Source organism: Papio anubis, chromosome 8, assembly GCF_008728515.1.
Source record: "Papio anubis isolate 15944 chromosome 8, Panubis1.0, whole genome shotgun sequence".
In the NCBI taxonomy this organism is placed as follows: Eukaryota; Metazoa; Chordata; class Mammalia; order Primates; family Cercopithecidae; genus Papio; species Papio anubis.
In genome coordinates, this window is record NC_044983.1 from 128,852,000 (window position 1) to 128,878,102 (window position 26,103).

At 49.0% G+C, this 26,103-nt stretch overlaps 2 long non-coding RNA genes across 2 annotated transcripts in view; one reads left to right on the plus strand and one right to left on the minus strand.

The window, feature by feature from the left end:
* LOC116276416 overlaps window positions 1-22,378 on the minus strand; it is a 38,539-nt gene extending 16,161 nt beyond the window's left edge. The window contains exon 1 of the long non-coding RNA XR_004185946.1: window positions 21,523-22,378. This is a non-coding gene — a long non-coding RNA (uncharacterized LOC116276416). The remainder of the gene's footprint in view (window positions 1-21,522) is intronic.
* LOC110744016 lies at window positions 22,266-25,698 on the plus strand. Its single transcript, XR_002524027.2, has 2 exons — window positions 22,266-22,378; window positions 25,216-25,698. It is a non-coding gene; the product is annotated as an uncharacterized LOC110744016 (long non-coding RNA).
* Window positions 25,699-26,103: the final 405 nt, after the last annotated feature.

Genomic DNA, 26,103 nt, shown 5'->3' on the forward strand with positions numbered 1-26,103 from the left:
GTATTTTTAGTAGAGATGGGGTTTTACTGTGGTCTTGATCTCCGGATCTCATGATCCACCTGCCTCAGCCTCCCAAAGTGCTGGGATTACAGGCATGAGCCACCACGCCCAGTCTTCATTCTTCCATTTAGCAAGAATTTACTAAGCACCAGGCATCACCTCAATCCCATCATTGGTTGCTCTCACTAGACCGAGCCGTCAGAGGTGGGGAAGGGGAGCTGTTATTTTACTTGACACTAGGTTTCCCCACTCTCACCCCCACTGGCTATCCTATGGGTGTAGGAGGCACTAAATAATGACCAGTGAATCCATGAATAAATGGGTGAACAGGCAGATCAGTCTCAGATAATCCAGCAGGGTGTGGCTGATTTATAAGTCCGCAGAAGCTCATTACTGAGTCTGGGCCTTCTGTATGTTACATCTTACTAAATAGTCAAGAATCCTTGTAATATAAAAATCTGCATGTATATATGCCTATGTCAGGATATACACTGTAACTGTTCTACGCCGTAAGATATAAGGGGGTAATGCATGAATCAGATTAAACATGGAGCCCTGCTCTGAATGAAGTCTCTGACTCCACAGCCTGGTACCTGTGGCCAACTGTGATCTTCAATTAAAGCCTAAGACTCTACTTGAAGCAATGCATAACATCCTGAACCAAATCTTCCATCGGTCTTAGGTTGGCTTTGAAAAAAATAAGTTGGCAATTGCATTGGATTCCAAATTCCAACGGACAAGTTTGCGACCTGGAGGCTTATCTTAAAAACTAGAATTCGCTGGGCACGGTGGCTCACGCCTGTAATCCCAACACTTTGGGAGGCTGAGGTGGGCAAATCACCTGAGGTCTGGAGTTCGAGACCAACCTGACCAACATGGAGAAACCCCGTCTCTACTAAAAATACAAAATTAGTTGGGCGTGGTGGTGTATGCCTGTAATCCCAGCTACTCAGGAGGCTGAGGCAGGAGAATCACTTGAACCCGGGAGGCAGAGGTTGTGGTGAGCCGAGATCCTGCCACTGCACTTCAGCCTGGGCAACAAGAGTGAAACTCCATCTCAAAAAAAAACAAAACAAAAAAACAAACCCAAAGTAGAACTGCATCCCATGGGGGACTCACCTTCCGCAGCCTCAGTTTTTCAGCTTCTCTAATATAGGACTAGGGTGTTAAATGCAGAGGAAAGGCAATTATTCCACTGTCTTTCTGCCCCAGATCCCAGGAACAGCCTGACAGCTCCTCAGAGTTTGCTTGCCTTTTGGTTTTAACAGGAGCCTTGGAAATCTTTTCTGAAAGCCATGTCCCAGTTCTCTTCTCACTCATGCTCTGCTGTCATGCCTCTTTCTATATTGAGTCCCTATTTCCCCACCCTTCCAAGATTGCTTCCAATTAAGAGCAACAGCTAAACTCTTACCGCTGAAACATCTGTGAAGCATGTTCATACACACGAGCCATACAAGAAAGACAAATCAGAAAGTGTCCCCATTTTTGGAGAGGTTCGGAAAAGCTCATGTGACTCTCCAAGACCACAAATGAGGAAACCAAGGCCCAGAGAAGTGGCTCCTCCATGACACAGCTTGAGAGCTGTGCAGCTGGACAGTGGGCAGAGGGCCTTAGACCCAGGGTTCAGTGTTCTTCCCGATACCAGGCAAACTACTATCATCCTATTCCAGCCCATTCATCCCTTTCATTTCCATCCATCCAACTGGTAGCCACTAGCACCAATCTAGGAGCTAAGCAGGGAACTGCTGGGCTTAAACCAAGAGACCTGGAAGCAAGAAAAATGTCTACCTTCTCCAGCTACAGCACAGATTAGGACAAATTCCACTCCAACAAATCATGGTTATGTTCTCATTCCTCCTGTTCTGAACCCATAAATCATTATTTCTTGGCCCATATTCGTACTTCCACCATCCACAGCCCCCTCATGCCACCGGAGGCTCCTTTCTACTCTACAATATAATACAATAACTCTCACAAGAGAGTGTGTTCTCCAATTTTGTGTCTTCTTGGAGCAGAGCAGCAAACTAGAAGTAACGCTGGATATCACTCCTGGAGGAGCAGGCCCAGTTTGCTTAATAAATCATAGCTTTTCCTCTCCATGCAAACAATCATCTGGATAACTGTTACCACTGGGTCTGGCTGAATACTATTGCTGCATTTTTAAATTATAGGGATCTTTTCTGAGGCCTGTGGGCATGACATGTTCCATGCAAAACAGTGTGGCCTGCTTTTAGATGTGCCCCCAGGGGGAGACTGGTCAAGTCAAGCTGTGCAATTTTAGAAAAACAGCCTTTCGATGACTAACGCCTGTAATCAGAACACTTTGGGAGGCCGAGGCAGGTGGATCACGAGGTCAAGAGATCAAGACCATCCTGGCCAACGTGGTGAAACCCCCTCTCTACTAAAAATACAAAAATTAGCTAGGTGTGATGGCCTGCACCTGTAGTCCCAGTTACTCAGGAGGCTGAGGCAGGAGAGTCGCTTGAACCCAGGAGGCGGAGGTTGCAGTGAGCTGAGATCCCACCACTGCACTCCAGCCTGGCGACAGAGTGAGACAGACAGAAAGAAGGAAGGAAGGAAGGAAGGAAGGAAGGAAGGAAGGAAGGAAGGAAGGAAGGGAGGGAGGGAGGGAGGGAGGGAGGGAGGGAGGGAGGGAGGAAGGAAAGGAAAGAAAGAGAAAGAAAGCCTTTCTCTGAGTTTTACTTTACTCATTGGTAAAACCAAACTGTCTCTGCTTCAACTACTTTGCAGGGCTCTGCTAAGAAGTAAGTGAATACAAAACAACATGAAATCAGTTTGATACTAGTAGTAGCAATAACAGATAACACTTAAACTAGCATAACAGATAACATTTTTTAAGTACTTATGGGCATTTGCTAAACTAAGCCCTTTATACTCAAAAGCTCAGTTAATCTTCACAATGGTCCTTGGATGTGTGTACTATGATTTTCATCATTTTGAAGGTGAGTAAATGGAGGCTTGAGGAGATTAGGTAACTTGCTGAAGGTCATAAGACTGATAAAGGTTGGAGCCTGAATGATTAACTAATTCCTAACTCTACTGTAGTGTAAAGTCTGGGACTAACACAGTTTACTTCCCATCAGCATTTACTGAGCCTTGGCCTGGGCTGTGCCAAGCACTGTGTTCTGCCCTGCTGGGGACAACAGTACACTTTGGGCTCTGCCCTAGAAAAGCCCACTGCATGGGGAGAGAGAATACAGGTCCATCAGCCTGTGTGTCCAGGGAAGGCTCTGTGTTCGGGACCACTCTGTTTCCTGGGCAGACTCATGAATGTGCAAGTAAGTGGTTTCTTAATCTAGATTCCCATCCAGGACATGACACTGACGGAAAATGAGATCAAGACGGAGACAGTTTAGCCAGATTAGTTGGCAAACGGGACAGTTGTCCCGGAAGTAGGAAAGTGCAAGAGCAGACACAGAAGCTGAGTGAGGAATGGTGAGAGGACCTAGAAACATCTGGTGTGAGTGCTGGAAGGCCCTCAGCAGAGCTATTGGCTGGGCTGCATAATGATAACCAGGTTTACAGGTAGAAATTCTGGGTGTGTGAACCAGGAATGACATGGCTCATGCCAGCGTGTGAGCAAACTGAGCAGGGAAGCTCAAAGGGTGGGTCCCCTTTGGGTGCGGTGGCACCTCCCTCTGTGGAGACCCAGGGACTCCGGAGGCCAACTCGGCTGATCTGAAAGTAAGAATGAGAAGAAGTTTGGGCAGGAAGCGTATGCACTTGTTAGACTGGGAAAGCTGTTCTCACTTTTAACCTCTCTCTCTGAAAGGGGCTGAACACACGGGATCCCTCATAATGAAGTGCCTTTCTGAATTTGAAGGCTAACCACTGAGGTCTGGCTGCTTTGCTGGAAGAGCTATTATCATCAACAATAGCAACCATGGGTTGAATACGGACAATGAGGCCAATAGCATGCAAAGCATCTCATGTGCATGATTTCATTCAAGCTTCACAGCAGTCCTCTGGGGCTGGTAGTTTTACCCCCATTTCACAGATGTGGAAATTAAGATTCTGAAAGAGTATAATTTGCCCAGGGCCACACAGCTAGAAATTGGCAGAGATGAGACTCAAAGCCAGGTCTGTCTTGAACACAATATCCCTTTGTGCTCAAAGGGATATTGAGTTCAAATGCAGAGACGGCACCAGGATTGACATGACCTTGAAGCACACACTATCCAACCCCCTGCGCGCACCAGTTCCTGACCCCCCTGTTTGCATAAAAAGCCCTCCCTGCTCCACTCTGCTCTGTGGTTAACAGCTCTTAGCACCACATGGGCTGTGAGCAGACTCAGTGGGGCCAGAATGTGAGCAGAACTGAGACAACCAACTTCTGGCTCTCTCCACCTTCAACCCCAGGGTGAGTTCCTGTACCCCAGCATCCAAACCCCTAGATCCCAGCTCCTGTTTCACCAGCCTTGCCCGTGTGCCTCTGGAAGCCTCAGTTTCCTCATCTGTAATGTGGAAATGCTGATGATGATGGTCATGAAGAAGACAGATGAGGAAGAGCGGTTCACTTTGCCTGCTGTTCATAAGTGACAAACACAATAATGACTTGGCCAATGGCTATGCCATCGACTGACCAGGGTCTTGGACAAGTTATCTCATCACTCAGTACCTGTGTCTACTCTTTTGGTGATGGGGATAATAAAAGTCCCTGACCTCATAGGGTTATGAGGTTATGAGAATGAATTAGAAAATGTACACAGGAGCTCAGAACAGTGCCTGGTATGCTTGTTGAGAAGTGGTAGCGAGTATCCTTTCTGTTATCATCATTTGAGGCACTTAGTAAAGCATGGAACACTCAGAAAACATCAGCTGTGATTAGGATCATGCAGTGAAAAGGTCCACAGGCAACCTGTGCCATCTTCGGGGATCTATCTTAGGACTAAATTAGAGATGGCCAACAGCCTGGACACCAGGTTCCTAGAACAAAGTTTGCAACATAGGTTGGGGAAATCTAAGAGGCCCCACAGTGAGGGTCCAGAAGGATCCAGTGAGCAGGGTGCTAAGGGGGCCAGGAGCAAGGGACACACGGGAGAAGAGTACAGGGAGGTATCTGGGGCCTTATTGCTTCTGCAGACTCCATGCACTGAGCCTCTGAAACTGGGGCCCGTCAACAAGATCCACCCAATCAGGGCTGTACAGCGGCTTCTGATTCTCATCAAAGGTGGAGGGTTTCTGTCTTTAGGGAATAGGAGTGCTCCTCCTTGTTGAGCTCCTACTATGTGCCAGGCACTATTCCAAAATTTAGTTTTGCAACCTGAGCATGAGTCAAATTCTAGACCCATTTTCCAGAATCTGCAATCACCTGCCCTAAGTCACCAGGCTACTCTGGAAGACACCTGAATGCACATGACCATCTGCTGCTCTCTGGCTGCCCCAATCCCATGCTCCCTTGCAGCAGATGACATGAATGAACCACGTTTACACTGCAGCGGTGGGGGTGGATCCATTCCAGTGACCCTCTGACAACGGCGTTCTAAAATTCTACACTCGACAGTGGGATGTAGGGGTGCAGGCAGATGAGGGGCTGAAGGCTGGAGAGTGAGAACTATGAATCAAAGGAGATGGCCCCTTTCCAAAGGGGCTGAGGATGTCAAGAAGGCTAGGACCGCACTGACTGCCCATGACCAGGTCAGCATGAGTGAGCGAGGGTGCGTTCTCCTGGGCCACCACCTCCTCCTCCTCTCCACACCTGCTACCGCCAGTCTGATTCAGACTGGAGAAACTTTAACTGAATACCTACTTTCCTCCCAAGTGCTGGTCCAGCCATCTACTTGGGGTTTTTTTTCTTTTCTTTTCTTTTCTTTTTCTTTTTCTTTTTCTTTCTTTTTTTTTTTTTTTTTTTTTTTTTTTGAGTTGGAGTCTTGCTCTGTCGCCAGGGCGGAGTGCAGTGGCACGATCTCGGCTCACTGCAACCTCCGCCTCCTGGATTCAAGCGATTCTCATGCCTCAGCCACCTGAGCACCTGGAATTACAGGCACACACCACCATATTCAGTCATATTTTTGTATTTTTAGTAGAGGTGGGGTTTCACCATGTTGGCCAGGATGGTCTCGATCTCCTGACCTCGTGCTCTGCCAGTCACAGCCTCCCAAAGTGCTGGGATTACAGGTGTGAGCCACTGCACCTGGCCTGTTTTTTTTTTAAATCTCAACTCTCACCCAGGAAGATGAGTTGGTGTCACCCCCAGAGCACAAGGGGTGACACTAAGCTCGGATGTGGAAGTCACTTGCCCCAGATCTCACCACTGATCAACAGCGGGCCTGGTGACTCCAGAGCCTGTCTTCTCCCCCTGGCCTGGGCCTCCTGGACAGGAGACAGCCCCTTGGCCTTGCTCTTGGGTGGACTGAATTTGCTTTCAGAGGAGTGAGATGCTGGCAGGCTGTACAGCTGTCCTCTAGGCCAGAATGCATTATTCTGTCTGCTCAGAGTTGCGTTCCTTTCTCGGATCTGGGAGGAATTGTGAAACAGGGACCTGTTTGCCTTCTATACAACCTCAGCTAATGAAGGCTGCATAGCTATGTACTTTTGAACAAGATTTTTAGGATGAAGAAAAAAAAGAAGGGAGGGAGAAAAAGAAGGAACGAAAACAGGAAGGAAGAGAAGGGAGAATGAAAACTATTAGCCATGGAAACCTTGGACCCAAGGACATGGCTGACATCATATAAAGTCTGTCCCTGGCAAATGTGACCCAGAGTGCCACCACTAACTGTCCTATTTATAGCCCTTTGAAATATGGTGTGGTGGAGGGGGGACATTTTGTTCTTTTGGCCTCTTAGATGATAAAACTAAGTGGAGGGAAGTGGGAGGGAGGTTGGCAGCGGTGCTATTAATGCAGGCAGGGAGACCAGATACACTGGGTCTCGAGCCTTTTACGATGTGCATGCGTGTGTTAGAAGGAAACATTGTGACATAGTGGAAAGGGGTACGTGACAACCCCCCAACTTGACCCTCCTAACCTGGGGGACCTTCAGGCAATGGCCAACTTCAGCAAGCCTGCCTTCTCAGCTGTAAAACACTGATGGCACTAGTGAGCTCAAAGCCTGATTAGACAGCAAATGGGTCTAGAATGACCAGTATGTGGTATTTCCTGGGCAGAACCTCAGGAAGAAAAAGAGGGAAGGCAGATGCCAGAATTCACAAAAGACAATACAAGCTTGCTCACAGGGAGGTCTAAAGGGAGAGAGGAGACTGTGCAGTGTAAACACAGTGGAAATCATCTAGCCAACCAAGGCCTGGCACAATGGGGTCCTCATAGGATACCTGGTACCCACGGTCCAGGCTGCTCTTCCTGCCTGTTCTAGTGCAGGAGGGCACAGAAGCATGTTCTCTGGGGCATCCTGAGCAGCCCAAGATGAGAGGAGAACTGAGAGGTAATATAGGCCTTGGCAGTATCGCCCCATGGGCTGGCCTCCCATCCAGGTTCTGCCTAATGATGGGCTAAGCCATCGCACCAGCTAGGCCCCATCTGAGCTGTCTTCTCAGCTGTAAAATAAAGAGGCCAGGGTCTGATTCACACCTGTAATCCCAGCACTTTGGGAGGCCGAGGCAGGTGGATCACGAGGTCAGGAGTTTGAGACCAGCCTGACCAACATGGTGAAACTCCGTCTCTACTAAAAATACAAAACTTAGCCGGGTGTGGTGGGGCATGCCTGTAATCCCAGCTACTCAGGAGGCTGAGGCAGGAAAATCACTTGAACCCAGAAGGTGGAGGTTGTAATGAGCTCAGGAGGCTGAGGCAGGAGAATCACTTGAACCCGGGAGGCAGAGGTTGCAGTGAGCTGAGATTGTGCCACTGCACTCCAGCCTGGGCAACAGAGTGAGACTTTGCCTTAAAAAAAAAAAAAAAGAGGCTGGGGTCTTGAGGTCCCTCTCATGGCTAAAATCTTAGGTATGTCTCTTCTGCCTCTGATGTCCTGCAATGATACCCTAGCTTCAGAGCCCAACTTTCCCATCCTTAAATTCAGATAGCTCCTGAGAGCACCACTCTGCCACCTGCTCTAGGAAGCTCTCTTTGGTTGGAAGCTTTGAATGAGAAAGAGCCTTCTAAACCACAAAGCTGCCCAGAGGTCAAACGACACTGTGTGAGGCAGAGAGCTCCCTACCACAGGGAGTGATCAAGCAGGTACAGGATAACCACCAGGTGGAGTCTCAGTGAGGAAAACCGCTGCTCGAGGGAGGTGGAATAAGAATGTAATTGATGATGATGATATGTTGCCCACAACATATCTTTAACAAGGACTCTTCTGAGCACCGTCCAAGTGTTAACTCACTGAATGTTTATTTACTACCTCCTGGGAGGTAGGTACTATTATTATCCAGATTTTATGGATGAGGAAAGGGAAGTACAGGGAGGTTCAGCAACTTGCTGAAGGACATGCACTTAGGCAGTGGCAGAGCTAATACATTTATTGAGTAAATCAAGGAATCAATGAATGACTCAGTAGATTGAAGAAGGTTGAACAAGGTCACTGCTAAGGCTCTTTGCAAATGCTAAGATTTTATAATTCTTTGACACTATTAAAGTGTGCAACCTCTGTAACTAATTATTCAACCAACATACCATACCCCCGCCCTCCCACAAATAATGGTGACTAAAGTTAATGACACCATGGCTCAGAGAAAAAGAGAAAACCTCCTTTACTCCATCCGGGGCAGGTTCCTGACAATACAGAAATATTCTGATATTCAAAACTGTCTCCACAGCCAGTATATTTTTTTTCTCCTTATTTGGATTTCTGACATTGCATAAATATCAGTTTAATGCATAAAATCCTATACCGCAGGTCTTCCAATAATGCCATTTCATTCAACATCATTTCATTATAACATTGATGAGAAGAAGATGGATTCCTGGCTGGGACGACTGTGTATGTGGAGTTTGCAAGTTTTCCCCATGTCCTTGTAGGTCTTCTCCAGGTACTCCGGTTTCCCACACCCCAAAAAGCTGTGCATGTCAGGTGAACTGATGTGTTTATATGGTCCCAGGGCAAGAGAGTGTGGTTTTGTGTGTGTGTGTGCGCATGTCCTAAGCCACTGGGACAGGCTGTGGCCACCTGTGATGCTGTTTGGGGCCTTCATTTAGAAGTCTGGTGATGTTTTTATGAACAGAAATACACCAGACAAACTGAACTCTGGTTTATATCAATTACCCTATGGTGAAATCAGGTTTCAGATGTCGTTTCCCTTAAACTCACGATTTCCAAAGACCTATCAATGTCATTAAGTGAAGACTCACTGTGGTCCAAGGATCATGTTTGCTGAGCTCAGTTTGTTCCAGGTCACAGGGAGAAACAGAAAAATAGCAGCAGGCCTTCGGTTGGAACCAATTCTTCAACGCATTCTGAAAGGTGTGTTTTCCATTCGAAGCTTCTATCAGGCGGTGAAAGAAAGAACAATGGTACTGTCTGCCTAATCTCTCCCTTTCATTTTAATTTTCTTTTTTTGCCAAAAGACTGAATTTTAAAACGTAAGATTATGTTTTAGAAACAACCAGTAATACACCTCACAAAGACATTCCTGTTCGTGGCAGCTAATATGTTTCCTGAGCAACGGTCTTTATTCATCAAATTCTCCACCAGGTGGTAGGATTAACGGCGTTTTCAAGTAAGAAGAACGACAACAAACCTTTCTCTCCATTGTGAAGATGTTATTAAAAGGGAATTTTCCAAGGTTGCAACAGCGACGCTGACCATTCCTTTTACGTGAAGCAGGCTGCCTCCAAGAGGCTCCCATCTAGCTAAGTGATTGCAAACTTTACACTCAGCCTTCCTGCTCAGTCCTTTCTCCAACCCCCCAGTAGGCTCAAAGTGGCTCACTGCCTCCCTCAATCCCCAAGCACCTTGGGGCTCTTGGAATTCACTCTATACCAACAAGTCACAAAGATGAGTTCTTGCAAGCAGCCATGCAAGGACAGACATGGGGCAGTTAAAAGGATACAAAAGTACAGATAGGAGGAATAGGTTCTAGTGTTCTGTGGCACTGCAGGGTGGCTACAGTTAACAAGAATTTATAGTATATTTTCAAATAGCTAGAAGAAAGGATTTTGAACGTTTCCAACACAAATGATGAATGTGTGAGGTGATGGATATGCAAATTACCTTGATTTGATCACTCTACATTGCATGTATGGAAACTCACTATGTACCCCATAAATATGTACAATTACTAGATGCCAGTTTTATTAAAAAAAACACACACACTGAAATACCATCACTCCCATCAGCATGACAACTTACAACAGAAAAAATATTTGCATTTCATGTGTATTATCTATTGCTGTGTAATAAATTATGACAAATTTAGCAGCTTACTGGAAAAAAAAGCCAGTCTGTAATAGGCTAAATAAACCCACAGACCCACCCCAGTGATGGTGAATCGGGGAGAAGACTCAGAGCCTCAGCCTTTGGGAGAATGAAGCTGCTGGTGTGAGACCTGGAAAGCACTAGGTGGAGAAAAGTCAGGAACTCCTGCCCAAAAGGATATTACAGGGCATAGGTTCATGGTCACCAGAGGACACACGTGGTCACAGCACATCTCATGGGCTGGGCTAGGGGCCAGGCAGCTGGTGTGACCAGTTTCCTATCTGAACCTTAGAGAAGCTGCCCTTCCCTTCCAGGGTCCCCACTGAGCCAGGGATATAGGATGACCTGGGAATTACATTGCATGGGGCCTGAGGTCTCAGGCTTCGGAAAGAAATGGTGCGCTTATAAATCCTGGTTCTGCCACTTTCTAGCTAAGTGACCTCTGTTAAGTGACTTAACCTCTCTAAACGTTGGTTTCCACACCTATAAACTGGGATTAGGGAAAAGTGGAAACATACACTTTACAGAGAGTCACTGTAAAGACTAGGCTCCCATATCAAACGAGTGAGAAACTCTAATGAAGTAAAGTAGGCAATCCAGCCCAGCCCAGGTGGAGGGCAGACAGCACCCAGACAGCCTGTCACGTAGAATGCATAAACTCTTAAAGTTTTCTAGAAAATACAATCAATTGAAATTATTTTCTGTGAAGCCTTACTCAAGGTTTTCCCAGAGCCATCTTTTTGCGTGCTGCCAGTTAATCAGTTTGCCCCAAAAAATATGCAAGCAAGATACCCTGTCACCAAACTGTCTGCAGGATTTTCTCCCCTCTGGCCTCTGTTGCTTGACTTTGATTCCAACTCCTTAGAAGCTGATTTCCACCTCTGCAAGAACAGGATTTACGTGCAAAATAACTAAATAATGAGCAAACCACCCAACTACATGTCTCTGAGTGCCGTGAATTCCTTGAGCTTTGTGGAGGTTCCACTGAGACACACGTACCTGGGTCTCACCATCAGAACCCTCCACTGCCTTCCCTGTCTCACAGGTAGCAACTGAGCTCTCTGACTTCCTAATGCTAAAGCTGGTTCTTGGCCAAATGAGCTTCTGGTGCCGGTTCACTCCTATTTCACATGAACTGTAAATGGTGGTTGCAGTGGTTGTGTTATGTTAGATTGTTGTGATGATAATTTGGGCTCCATCAGCTGACTCTAGGATCTAATGAGGATGTAGAGACTTAGATTTATGTTGTTGTTTTTGCCACTTTTCTCACGCTCAGTCAAGGAGGGAGCACGGGGGTGAGGTGGAGGCTGTAAGGTACTGGGGTGCCGGGAATAAAGCGAGGTAGCTCTACCAGGGCTGGAGGCCTAGATCTGCCATTTCCCAGACACTCGAGCAGATGTTGATCAAGTCACCTCACTGCGCTGTGTACCCCTCTACAGTTCAGAGTGGGAAGGGTGATTGATGGAGACTCTAAAGGCATAAACTAAGGACGAGTGTGATAGAACTGCATGGTTGGTGAAGGTCTGGGCTTATTCCTTCCCCATGAGTGATCCACAGTGGCATATACCTGTAGTCCCAGCTACTCAGGAGGCTGAGGTGGGAGCTCAGCAGGCCGAAGTTGCAGTGAGCCAAGATCACATACTGCACTCCAGCTTGAGCAACAGAGCGAGACCCTGTCTCCAAAAATAAAAATAAAAAAAAGAAAGACCCACCAAGTATAAATGATAATTTCAGACACGCAGGGCCCCATGTGACATTTGCCAGTAAGTCACTTCTCCCCTCTGAATCCACATCTTTTTTTTTTTTGAGACAGAGTCTCATTCTGTCACCAGGTTGGAGTGCAGTGGCAGGATCTCGGCTCACTGCAACCTCCACCTCTGGGGTTCAAGTGATTCTCCTAACTCAGCCTCCCAAGTAGCTGGGACTACAGGCACATACCACTATGCCCAGCTAACTTTTGTACTTTTAGTAGAGACGAGGTTTCACCATGTTGGCCAGGGTGGTCTTGATCTCTTGATCTCGTGATCTGGCCACCTCAGCCTCCCGAAGGGCTGGGATTACAGGCATGAGCTACCGGGCCTGGCCTGAATCCACATCTTTATCTACAAAATCAGGAAGACCCTCAGAAGAGCTGAACTGAGGGCCAACTCGGGTCAGGGCTGTAGATGCTGGTGTCTGTGAAGGTCGCTGGGTTGGTTCAGGTGTCTGAGCTCTTGACCACTGAGAGTTCTTTGCCCTTGTTAGGGCTCCAGTGCCTTAAAGGCAGGGAAGGAGAATAGAATCGTTTAATGCTTGGCCAAATTCAGGGGATTTATTTTGGGCTCCAGTCTAGTCTTCTAAGGATCTAACAAAAGGGTTTTGTTGTTGTTGGTTTTTTTCTTTTTTTTTTTTCCCCACCGGGCCTTTTATTTCCAAAAAAGTAAATGCCCAATTAGATAGATTTTTGTTTTTTATGTGGAATTGTTTTAGGCTTTTTGAGCTTGAAACAATATTTTGGAGTCATTCCACCCTCTCAGCTAGAGAAAGTAGCTGGTTTGCTTTGGTTGGGGTTTACTGGTTGGGTTTTTCTCAAGAGCTCTCTGCTAAGTAAATATGCATGAAGGGACTTTTTAGCTACTCTGGTGTTTTAGTTCACTGTGGATTCAAATGGATTTTTTTTTAATGTAGCAAAATCTATTACAGTGCTATCTATTGGGTTTGATCTTTTCTTTTTTTAATGTAGCTAATGAAATTCAGAGAAAGTACTTTATTTGCACACTCTAATGTGTACTTTCCAAAAGTCATTTGTAACCCTCTTTTTAATTCTGCCAAATACTTTGGAGCTAATGTTCTTTTCTTCTCAGCTTTTCTGAATTATTGCAAGTAATTTTTAAGTCATATTTTATACTCCCTTAAGGGCTATAGAATCATACATGATTAGATAGGCTTTGTTTAATAAAAATTATAGAAGGCCATTGTTTTGGATTAAGTTTCTGCACTAGGCCCCAACAGGGCACACTGAAAATCAAAATAGAGTTACCCACGCTAAAGTTCCTGGTCCCTAAACCCAAACTGAGGGGGGATAGGTAGTCAAAAACGGAACCATATCCTCGAGATGTGGCAACCATGGCACAGCAACCTCAGGGTCAACATGAGAAGCCACAGCATTCACACTATAGCCCAGTTTATTCAAGCCAAGTTAGCTCCAGTAAGGAATTTCCCCGGTAAGAGGATGCACATTTTGATTTTACCTGTCCTCAGACTGAATATTTGCTCATTATAATAGCAAAAAAACACACCCCTGGTTGGAGATTTCAGATGTTAATGAGACATGTGACATATGAGCAAGCACGTACGGCTGCCGCACACGTGCACCCCAAGGACCACCCAGAACATGCGTACTAGTAGCGCCTCTTCCCGCCTCCTTGTGAATAACCGCGTAAGGCTCTCATCAAGGGAGTCTCCCCAGTAAGTCAATCCTGTCCCGTCCTCACGAACAGCCCGCCCTGAATCCTCAGTCAGAGTGTACTGTCTGTTCTGCATGTCACTTTCAGAATACCCTGCCTCTTTTGCAATAGACGGCTCCATGCTGCATCTCCTTTGCCGTGTGTCTCTTGTTTAATTTCTTTTAAACTAAGGAGACAAGAACCGAGGTTTTACAACAGCCATCGACAAAACTAAGTTGTCATCTCACTTCCTGAGAAATCAGGAGACAGTCAATTTCCCAAATAGGCGGGATTAAACTGTCAACTGGTATGATCATGAAGTTCCCTCAGCTCTAATCCTTCTGCAGCCTAAAGTAACCGGATGTTAACTAATCAGTTATTTTTCTAGCGTTCTCTCTAAATGTAATGAATACACACTTTGTTGCTTCTGGTTTCTTCAGTCCTGTTTATAAAGCCAACCTCCTCTGCTCAGCTCACTGGAAAACTTATTCTGTTTTGTGGAACAAAGTGTTGCTCAATTCTAGAATCACAATAAAGCCAATTTAGGTCTTTAAATTTCTTGTCATTCTGTCCTTTGGCACTTTCATGTGTTTTAAAGAGAAAATACACACACACACACACACACACACACTCACACACAGTCAGAAGAAACGACCCAAACATCGTCAGAATAATTGGAAGAAAGAAACTTTTAACCTACAAATATTCAAATCATATTATTTGAATGCTGAATAGGTTAAAAGGCCATGTTAGAGTACCACTCACCCCCACAGCACCCTGTCTAAATCTTGACCTTCTCAGGAATCAAAACTAACATTTGTTGAGAGACCTTTACTGAATAAACCTGTTTAGTTTTCACATCAACTGTACAAAGTGTGACCTCATGACAGAAGAGGAAGCTGAGACATAGAAAAGGTCAGTAATTCGATCATGAAGTAATAAACCTCTGATTGAAACCCAGGCAAACCTTAACACTTAAACTATTCTGCTTCTCATTAAGATGCTACTGATAACAATTTAAAGGTCTTCACAATGTCTTACAACGGATGTTCTTACTTTACTAGGGCTGATAAGATACAATGGGTTAAAATGTGGGCTCCCACCAGCTGTGTGACCTTAGGCAAGGGGGTTACCTTCCAGTTCCTGGGCATCCTACCTGCCAACTGGTAATCTTGTGACTACCCCCTCTCCACCCCCGGCTGTTGCAGATTCAAATGAGATGACAGCTCTGTGTGTGTGTGTGTGTGTGTGTGTGTGTGTGTGTGTGTGTGTGTCTCCTCAATCTGCCCTCCAGGCCTGCTCCTAATCCACCTCCACCTTGTCCTGACCTGGGGGGCTCCATCAAGGAGCTCCCTGCCTTTGGCCGTTGGGTAGGCTCAGATCTTGGTGCCACAGAATTGCACAGGGCAGGCCAGAGGAGAGCAAGATTGCAGGGTTGGTCTGCCTGGCTCCTGTCCTGCCAAGTTGAGGAGGGGGCCTGTGGTCTCTCTCTTCCAGAGGCTTCTGGCAACTACTGCGATGCTCTCCCGGTTCCCCTAGCCCATTCCCCGCCGCGCCACTTCTCCTGGGGGTGGTAACTGGGCCCAGGTGTTAGAGCATCCCTTGCTGACTTCTCTGAACCAGGGCACCATCTCTGTAGGCACACCTTTATTCAGACCCTCCATTCAATGCTTCCTGCCGAACTCCAGAATGATAAGATGTTCAAAATACTTGGCACTACTGGGTATACATTAAACTATAAAAAGTAGATGCTGCTAAAATTCTTATCAACAAGGCAGGTTCCTGTGCTTCATTTTGTGGGGTCCTCCTAACTCTCCTGTAATAGAAGGAGTGGGAATTTATACTACCATCTCCCAGCTGAGGAAACAGAGGGTCAAAGAGGTTAAACAATGTGCCCAAGGTCCCCAGCCTGGAGCAGATGGGACAGGGCCAGGGCCCAGGAGTTCTGTGTCCTTGGCCAGCAGTTTCCCTGCAGGAATTCCCCTGACTCTTTAGAAAACACCTCAACTGCAGAGCCCTCTCTAACAGTTGTCCCAGGTGGGAACCACAATAGCGTCCACTGCAGGTGCCTTGAACTTTGACACAAGTCCCATCCCTGCTGGCCAGCCAGGCCACACAGGAAGGGCTCCCGCCAGGTGGCCAGGGTTCATGATGCTGGGCACCTCAACCACCTTATGCTACCCCCTACCTCCCTCGTGTGTCCCTGCTCCTGGTAACAGTGCTTTGGGTGGCTTCTTAGGCCAGGGCTCTGGCTAACGAGTAATTCTGTGTCCTGCCCTAGGGACGAAGAAGCCAGAAGTTTGACATAACCCATAGGAATGAGAGGAGCATGCTGCCCCAACACAGTCATTAGGCCTTGCTGCTTCCAGGCGGATCATTCACAAACCATCTTACCTTAAAATCAGCCTCCTCCTACTTCAAAAGTGCTTTTCCAGGCGTTTTCCAGAACTTGCTGCCTTCAGTCAACTCCTCCATTTCCCGCAGGCTCTGTCCTGAGGAGTGCCCCAAGCGATCACTTTCTCTTATACACAGACTTAATGCAACTGGAGTCAGGGAGGCTCTGGGACTCCTGCACACACAACTCTCCCACAAGAATCCTCTCCCTTAATCCTCCTGGCGTCCCCTGCATCCCCTGCATTGCAGGGGGCGATCACCCACATGCATCTCAAACCTGGCTCACGGAAATGCAGGGACTTGCTCCATCTCACCCAGCCAGCCTGGATAGTAGCGTCCCCCTGAAAACCTGGGTGCTTTCTCCTACCTGCCACCCGCCATGCCATTTAAACCCACCCTCCCAAATCAGCTATGAAAATCTGAGATAAAGTACACGGATGAGCATTAAACATAAAGCACTAAGTTCTTTTTTTTTTTTTTTTAAGGCTAATGCAAAGCAGCCACTCTCTGTTTTATACACGGGCATTCCAACGCTTGGAGGCTCTCGTGGTGTAGAAACTTGCAGCCTGGCTGCGAGGCAACAATTCCTCCCACACAAACAAACCAGAGATCAAGACCTACGGAGGGAAAAGAGGCCAAAGCATTGAACCTCTAAAATTCCCAATTCCCTTACCTCTTCAGAACCATGTGGAACAGGATTACAGCCAATCTATTTATTTTACTTTATTATTATTATTATTATTTTGCACACACAGGGTACATGACGCTTTGATATTGAATGTATTCAAGAAGATACCTTTGCTCTTTTGCAGTCTGACTCATCCATCTCTAGAACACCCTTCTGTGGGTCCCTCAAAGTGGAGGGACCCTTTCCCTTCTCCGTTCCCATTTTGCTTAGCACCTGTGTATTTCTACATTCAGCCTGACTGGGTATGTCCTTGTCCCCCTCCCCAGGGCACTGTGATCTCTGGGACAGCAAGGAACAAGGACCGAGTATTCTTTCCTCTCTGTATCTCAGCATTTTGCATGGTGCTCCTGGAAGGTAATAAGTTCCCAGTAAATGTTGGCTCAACTGAAATCAAAACCCAACCACCACCAATAACAAGACCAAATAAACAATAAAACCCCAGATTTTACAGTTCATTGACTTCCCCTCTGAGCCTCAATATTTTTGCATTAAAGCAAAAGGGTTGACCAAAGCGATTTCTAAGGTCATGTTCAGCTTGTAGATGGGAAGCAAAACAGGCGCTGGTGAGATTACTGGGGTTCTTTCTGCAATATGCACCAATTTGGGAGCCCCCACAAATGGCACCCTGGCTCTGTCAGGTTTCAGACCTCAGAGTCTGAAACTTCTGAGACTCCTTTCAAAAATCTAGTGTTGAGAACTGCTAGAAAATTACTTTGCCAAGGGGGTGTGGGCTCTGAATGGTCCTGGCCATTCTTTGAGAAGGGAGATGCCCTTGGCATGAGGTAGTAGACAGTCCAGCTGCCCCAAGCCAGGGCTGTCTGTGATACCAGGAGGGTTTTGAGGGTGATGCTGGCTGAAGCAAACAGAAATGAGGTGGTGGCTGTCTTCACAAAGAGAAGCTTTTAATGGACCCACAGTGACGGGCAGCAGAACTCTAAAGCTTCGTTTTTTTTGTTTGTTTTTTTTTGTTTTTTTTTTTTGAGACGGAGTCTCGCTCTGTTGCCCAGGCTGGAGTGCCATGGCACGATCTCGGCTCACTGCAATCTCCACCTCCCGGGTTCAAACGATTCTCCTGCCTCAGCCTCCTGAGTAGCTGGGACTACAGGCACCCACCACTATGCCTGGCTAATTTTTGTATTTTTAGTAGAGGCAGGGTTTCATCATGTTGGCCAGCTGGTCTCAAACTTCTGATCTCAAATGATCCATCCACCTCGGCCTCTCAAAGTGCTGGGATTACAGGCATGAGCCAGTGCGCCCAGCCAAGCCTCTCATTTTGAGAGTGAAACTAAGATCCAGACCCGAGTTGCAAAGTAACTCAGCGCTGCCACTGGAACTCAAATGCAGGCTCTCACGGGGCCCCAGTCTGGGCTCCTGTGACCAAATTAGAGCAGAAGAGAGCTCTCAGCTCCTCAGGTGTGCCAGCAGGGATGCTGAAGTTTCCACACAGGCTACACAGCTGAACGAAGCTGCATGTAAGTCTTATTCTAGAATTCTTTGTGACCGGGCCAGCTCTTCCATCGGCCTGTGGAGTGTGTGCACACAGGCATGCAGAACTCACTGGAAAGCTTTACAAGATGACTGGTGGATTTTATTTTTTGCTTTCCTGGTTGCTTTTTGTGATGTAGGAGGGGCCTAAAGTGAGGGTTAATGTTTAGATCCCTGGCCAAAGCTCTACCCAAATATAAACCCTTTGAGTCAGCAACCTTCTACACAGGAACTGACTCAAGCAAGGTTAACTGATCAGAAGGCTCAGAGTCACACATGGGAGAGGGCTCCTCCTTGGGCAATGTCAACTGCCTGCCTTTGGGTGGTGTCCTGGCTTGGGGGCTGCTTGGTGGGGAGGGGAGACAGAGATCTACCTCAGCCCCAAAGACCCAGGACCTAGAAGGACTCTTTCCTGTCAAGCTCACAGACGACTTCATCCCCATAAGAAAGGTTTCCAGATCAGTGACAGCCAATTCTGTGAGTGCCACCAGGGAAGTGGGGCAGCACAGCCCTGTCCACAGTCATCAGGAAGGCTGCTCAGAAGGCAGTTTCCGCCTGCTGCTGCAGAGCTTCGAGGAACAGACTCCATACCCCCTAAGAAACCCTCTGCCATCACTTCTAGCAACACTTCCTGTTTTTCTCTCTCACCCTGGGTGGGGTGCTGTGGCCTCCCAGCCAGGGAGGTAGGCCACGAAGGCCCTGCTCAAGCCCAGGCCCTGGCCTTGCCCAGTCGCACCCCAAACAGCAAATGCCGATCCAGAAAAATGCAGGGAAGGCAAATTTCACGGTTTGTGGGATTTTGAAAAGGCAGGAGAAGGAGCACTCTATTCATTCTTTATTTAGCAAAAAGCGTACAATGGAACTTTTTCCCCTAGACCTGAAGTCAAGGTATACACATACACACATATAGAGTATGAACTACCTATATATACACACATTCACTTAATTACATGTATTATAGCCACACGCTGTCTATTCTGCAGAACGTATTTTGGAGAATGTATTATTGGCCTCATTTTGCAGATATGGAAACTGAGACGCCGAGAGGTTAAGTCTGGTGACCAAAGAAAGAGAGACTGGAGACCAGAAGAGACCGCATGCTGTACCCAGACATTTGCAGAGGCGGGGGGACACGGAGTGGTAAACTCTGTCAGTCATTTCAGCCAACCATGGGATTTCAGAAAACAGCCGGCAGGGGTCCTAATGTTTGGGGCAGGAAGGGGAGGTGGGGGAAGGCACTGTGAGGGACTCCAGCACTGGGCGCCCCTTCCCCACCGCAGAGACAAGCGGCAGTTTCCATAGCAGCCGGCAGGGGGCAGTGCACCTTGCCTTTTCGAAGCCTCCGGGCGCTTGGGCAGCGCCCGGGAAAGAAAACCAGGAGGCTCCGCCCGCAGCTTCTAGGAACAGGCAAGTTGAGCCCCGCACGTAGTAGGTGCTCCAGGCACGTCTAGAAGCCCAAAGGGCTTGACAGATACATTTGAACTCCATTTTAGAGACTGGAAGGGAAGAACGGGGCGTCCCGGCTCCTGCCAGCACCTTCCACCTTGGGGCCTTGTCAGTGAACACAGTGTTAGCACCTACGACGTGCCAGGCGCCCTGGCTACTACTGGAAAACCCGGCTCCCCTCTCACCCCGTTTTCCTCGTTGGCGAGTCGGCCTCGCCTCCTCCTCCTATCTCTTCCTCTCACCACACACACGCAGCCGCAGAGCGGGGGTGGGCGCTCGCTGTCTCCCTGGAGAACCAGCTCGTCGCAAACTTGCGGGGCTTGGGGACCCGCGAGGGGGAGAAGTCGGGAGAGGCCAGGGGTGCCCGGAAACAATCACGAGAAAGCCGGGCGAATGCCTGATGCAGCGACGCGGCGAGCCAGTCACTGCCCCCAGGGTCACGGCTGTCTCCCTCTGCGGGACTCGCCCGGCCCACGGGACGCAGTGACCTGCCCAACCCCCACCCCCTTGCGCGCTTCTGGGCGCGCACGTGTCCCCTAGCGGAACGCACCACCGAGCCCCGCTCGTGGTACGGCCGGCGAGGACCCTCGCGTAGGAGGGAAGAGCGAGTCGGGGCTCCAGGCGACGAGCAGAGCCAGACGATACCCACACGCTTCCTGGGAGACCTGGCTGCAAGGCCACGCTAAGGCGCGCTCCGGAGTCTGTGTGCTAAGCCGGGGCGCAAGCTCAACCCCCATCTCAAGTTCAGCCGCGCTTCCTCCCGCAAGGTCACGCTTAAACACTCGCGCAGAGAAAGGAGGAGCGGAAAGTTGCGCCACCGTCCCCATTTCAAACTAACTGTACCCTGACCAGGGCGCCTCGCCCCAGTGTCACCGCTGTCCGTCCCCGCGCGCTCCCAGAAGGGGTGGCCCTGCCCCCACGCAGGTCACATACACGACAGACACAGGCAAGTTGCTAACTTTTGTCATATTATTTCTCGGGAGCTGCGGCGCCTCAGGGGGTTGGGGCGGATTCGGAGTTTCGAGTTTGCCACTAACACTACTTGGGCCGTGCTCCCCTTGGCCCACCGGCGTCCCCCACTGTCCGCCACGCCGCGTTCAGCTCTCTTGTCCCGGGTGCCAACTTCACCCCCAGATCCGGAGCAGTGTGCGCTGAAGGCGTCCCCGGGGCGCTACCCACCTCCCAGGTCTTCGCCTGCTCCCAGCGGATTGGGGGACTCGATCCGGATACTGTCCCACGGCCGCTCCTCCAGAACACTGGCGGCCTCCGCGGTGTCCCAGCCTGTGACCCCAAATCCGCTCGAGAGCGCCTGAGCCCGGCCACCCAGCGAGATCTCCTCCCACGGGCGGCCCCAGCGGGGGAGATTCCAGCCCGGTGCCGGGTGCAATGTCACTGGGGTTGCTTTCGGGAATCGCTGCCCGGGACTTGGCGTAGGTTCCCCGCAGAGCTCCAGGCAGCTCCTCCAGTGTCGGCCAAAGACCCCTAAGCCCGAACCTCAACCCCGACCTTCTTCCTCTCCCAAAGCCCCGGGTGGTCGCCGCGGCTAAGGAAGGAGTCTCACTATGAATCCTAGGGTCTTCAGTCCCAGCTCCGCAGTCACACCCTCCTAGTCCCCTCCCCATCCCTTCAGTTCCCGGGTCCAGACAATCAACCCTCCACTCCGAGAATCCACAGGAAACTGCCCGAGCCCCAACTCCGGCGGACGCAGCCCCCGCGCACCCCGAGCAGGGTTCGCCTCCGCGCGCGCACTCACCACGGCTGGAGACACGCTGGAGTTTCCGGGATTTGGGCATGAGGGGGTTCGGAGGAGAATAAAGGGGTGTGGGTGTCCCAGACACTCGCCCCCTTCCCAGCTCACATCGTCTCTTCCTTCTCTCTCCGCTCCTCTTCTTCCTCCTCCTCCTCCTCCCTCCGGTCTAGGGCTCTTTGTCTTTGCAAAGTGTCGAAACTGTCTGGCATAGTGGGTTCCGCCGGCGGAGGCTGGAGCCGGGGAAGCGAGGAGGCGGGGTGAGGGTGGGAGAGGGCTCGGGAACACCTTCCCCCGGGTGTAACGGGAGTGAAAGGCGGGGCGACCAAGGAGCGGCCGCCTCTCCAGGCCGGCCGGGGCCGGGAGCCAGGGCGCTCCAGAGCCCAGTCAGCGCCTCCCCTGAGCGCGGCCCTCCCCTTCCTCCGCCCAGTGCCCGCCCCTCCCGACCCGGCGCCTCCGTTCGGCCCCGCCCCCCCCCCCCCCTCCCGGCTCGGCTTTCCCTTAGCTCCGGGCTTCCTGCAAGCCGAATTTAGCTCTGCCAAGCCACGTGGACCGCAGCGGGCTCGGCAGAGGCCGAGCCTGGGAGACGCCGGAGGAGGCGGCGGCGGCGCGGGGACCTGATCGGCGCCCCGAGAGGAGCCCCCCGCTCCCCGACGCCGCCCTCAAGCTGGCGGGGCTAAGGAAGAGCGCCCGGGCGGGCCGGGAGCCACTGGGGTCCGTTTCAGGAAGAAGACAGGCACGCACCGAGAGGATGGCACTGCCCAGAAGAATTCGAGTCGGGGGCACGGTGGGGAGAAGGGGCCGATCCCCTGCTGGCGACCGGGCAGAGCCACCCATTTCCTCTAAGGGCGCGGGACTCGAGGTGGGATTTAGGGAGGGGGAAGGGAGGAGCGTGGGCTGGAGGACTTTTGCGGCCAGAACCTCGTTCAGAGCCACAGAGCTGGGCGCTGCGGCCGGCCCTGGTCCCGGCCCCGACCTGCCACCGCTTTTTCCTTCCAGATGCGGAGGCTGCGGCTGGGGCTTGGGGTTTGCGGATTAAGCTTGCAGTTATTTAGCCCTCCCTTTTTTACAGGGAAGCGGGGGCGGTGGAGACTTATTTTACTGAATGGCAGAGTGCAGGGCTTTGATGCTAAATGCTGTACACAAGTCATGTAAATCTGGTTTTACGGTTCTTAGCCGCTTACTGAGACTACCTCTTTCGCAACTTTTCGGAGGAATGTTAGAGGAAAGAGGCACAGTTGGCACAGTTTGGCTTTAGGGTCATTGCATCCTTCCAGCGCCCCTTGCTCCAGCTGGAGAGAGATCAGCCTTTTGCAGTGGAAGGGGAGAGTCCCTCGGCCTTTGTTTCATCAGAGGACTGCTGTAGTACAGGGATTCAGGCCAGGGCCCGCATGGCCAGACTTCTTGGTTCAAATCCTGCACTGCCACTCAACGTATGTTTGAGCTTGGGCTAGTGACTGAACCTCCCAGCCTAGGTGGCTCTGTGCCTCGGTGTCTTCATCTGTGAGAACCGACCTAAGAAGTGTCTGTCTGATAAAGCTGTTGTGATCAGTTAGTGAATTCGTACACATAGAACCTTTGGAACTGTCTTTGACATGTAGTAAGTCAACTGTGTAGATGGTGGGTTTCTCCAGTGCCAGGTCCCTGCCCATAGCAGGAAGATGACCTGCCCTAGAGGATGGGGGCTAGGGTGTTTGGGAAATCTTCAGGGACTTGGGAGAGAAAAGGAGAAATATTCAGGGATGAGAAAAGTAGAAGAGAAACCAGCTTTTAAAAGGAGGAGGAGAGAGAATGAGAAAAATAACTACTAGAAAGGAAAGGAAAAGATGAATAGCCTTTTAGGAGATTCTGGACCTGCTCGGAGACCTCTTGCGTGACGCCCTTGGTTTTTGATAGAATTCTAGAGAAGGGGTGAGCGCTTTTGTCTGCCTGGACACATCCTGTGGGCTTTTCTCTTTCTGAAACTCGGGTCAAGGTGTTCCCTGCATCTACAAACTGCTTGTGTGCATGGGAGGAGGAGAGCAGAGAGTTCTACTTGCATCAGCTACTGTCCCCTCCAGCAGCAGCGTCTTCCAGCAAGGAAGAGCTTCTAACACGCACCAGACTTTTAGCTTTGGCTGGAAATATCATCTGGGCCAATAAAGAGTTTTTGGATGAAATAACAAAAGTGTTGTTTATTGTATAGATCAAATAATGTATGGGAACATATTTGAAAAATAGAAAATGCTATACTCATATTAGACTACACTAGTATATCCTAGTAGATTCTATGGAAAGAGGATCAGATTTGGCAAGTAATGAGCCCCAGGTCATCCAGCTGTTTCACTTTGCAGCCAAGAACCAAAAGCAGCTCAGTTTTAGCTGAGTTCTTACTGTACGTATTATATGTGCAATACTGGCAGTGCAGTAGTTTTGTTTATACCAGCATCACCACAAACACGTGAGTAATGCATTGAGCTGATGTTCTGGTCACTAGGCACAGGAGTTTTTCAGCTACATTAGTGTATTGTGAGACCACTGTCTTTTATGCATGTGGTCCATCATTGACCGAAATGTCATCCAATGCATGACTATATATATGAATAGTGTAGATTGTATGGGTTCTGCCAAATAGTTCTGCTAACTCAAATGCCCACCAACATTCTCAGGGTTGGAGGGAGGCTTCAGGACCATGTCTTGGAAGTTCTCCTGGATGACTCTATAGTGAGATGGAAATTCCTTATTAATTGACATTATGGTGAAACACACATAAATCACCACCTTATTTGAATAAAAGGTTGTACATCAGATGCATCTTTAGCCGATCTCTGAAGGGTTAACCTGGGCAAGGCCTTTTCTGAAAGCCCCACTTTCTTTCTGTTATGTTTCTTCCCAGGTAACAGGGACAGCCTCTCCCTCTCCTTTTTTTTTCCTGAGTTGTGACATTCCATGCAAGTAGCACTCTTAACACCCCCTTTTAAGACCCCTTCCAGGGGTTGTATGTCAGAAGTGTGTGCATGCATTTCTCTTTGTCACCCTGAGTGTATCTCCCATCACATCCTGCCAGAGAACAAGGAGTCACAGTCATTACTGGGAGTGTCTGCACAGCGGGTCCCTGGGGAACCCTGACATTGATTTACTGCATGCTGCCACCTCCTACCTTTTTGGAGCACCAGCAAAGCTCTCAGTAATGATGGTTAAGGAAATTGATTTCATCCTTTCCCTACCCCCCTTTCTTGGCACAGCAGAGTGGAAAGATCCTCATGGGTTCTGATCCCATTCGGGTGATTGTGCAGAAAAGAAAAGGGCTGCCTCACTTGTGAGAGATGAGTTCAGAGGTGCTGGGCACAGCACATGGTGTTTTGTGTTTCAGACAGTGTTTTCCTTAGGGCTCTTGGGACTGTGAGGAACTCACTCAAGTTTCCTTAGAAAAAAGAGTTTTAATGTAGAGATGTGCCGACTGAAGCTGAAAACAAGCTGGAAGGAGAGAGAGCCCATCTCTGTGTCTCTGTCTCCCTCCTGGCCCCACCACTGCCCGCCCTCCCCCTCTCTGCTCTGTTCTCTCTCTGCCCACAGGCTTTCTCTGTTAAATCCTGGGGTCTGTTCTGGAGTTTTCTGCATGTTTATGGCCCCAGCCTTTCTGCATCCTGGCAATTGCGGAAACAATCTTTTCAGCTTCACTTCCCACTGTGGTTCCACCAGGTGTTTTATTTTTTCCAGGCGAGGAATCTCACAGACAGGCCTCATCGACAGAGTCATGAATCACCAATCCAACACTGAATGGACTGCGCAGGCGGGCTGAGCCCACCTCATGAATGACCATGCAGAAGGACAGCCCTCCAGGAGATGTTGCATTAGAGGGAATGTAGGAGACATGGTCCTGACTCTGAGAATCTTGGCAGACATTCGAGGTAGCAAAACTATTTGGCGGAACCCAGCTACATTTTTCACATGTACAGTTGTGCATTGCATAATGACGTTTTGGTCAACAAAGGAATGCGCATATGACGGTGGTCCCCTGTGATGGCACCGATAAATTCCTGTCACCTAGTGGTGTAGCTGGCATAACATCAACTCATCGCATTACTCATGTGTTTGTGGTGATGGTGGTATAAACAAACTTACTGCACCGCCAGTGTGGCGAGCACAATATGTACAGTACATAATACTTGATAATGATAATAAACAGCTATGTTACAGGCTTATATATTTACTGTACTATACTTTCAATCATTTTAGAGTGTGCTTCTTCTGCTTATAAAAACCAAGAGTTTACTGTAAAACAGTATTCTGTGTCATACCGGCAGTAGCCTTATTCATCTCATTTTTTTCCTGATTGCATCATTTTCTCTTGTGCTTGATTTAATCTCATGCTGTTTTGTTCCTCATGGTCCCTAAGCATACAGAATCCATAGCTAATGTTGCCAAAGAGAAGCCACATTGAGTGATTGTATTAGTCCATTGTCACACTGCTAAGAAGGACATGATTGACACTGGGTAGTTTACAAAGGAAAGAGGTTTAATAGACTTAGAGTTCAGCATGACTTGGGAGGCCTCAGGAAACTTACAATCACCACCGATGGGGAAGCAAACACATCCTTCTTCACA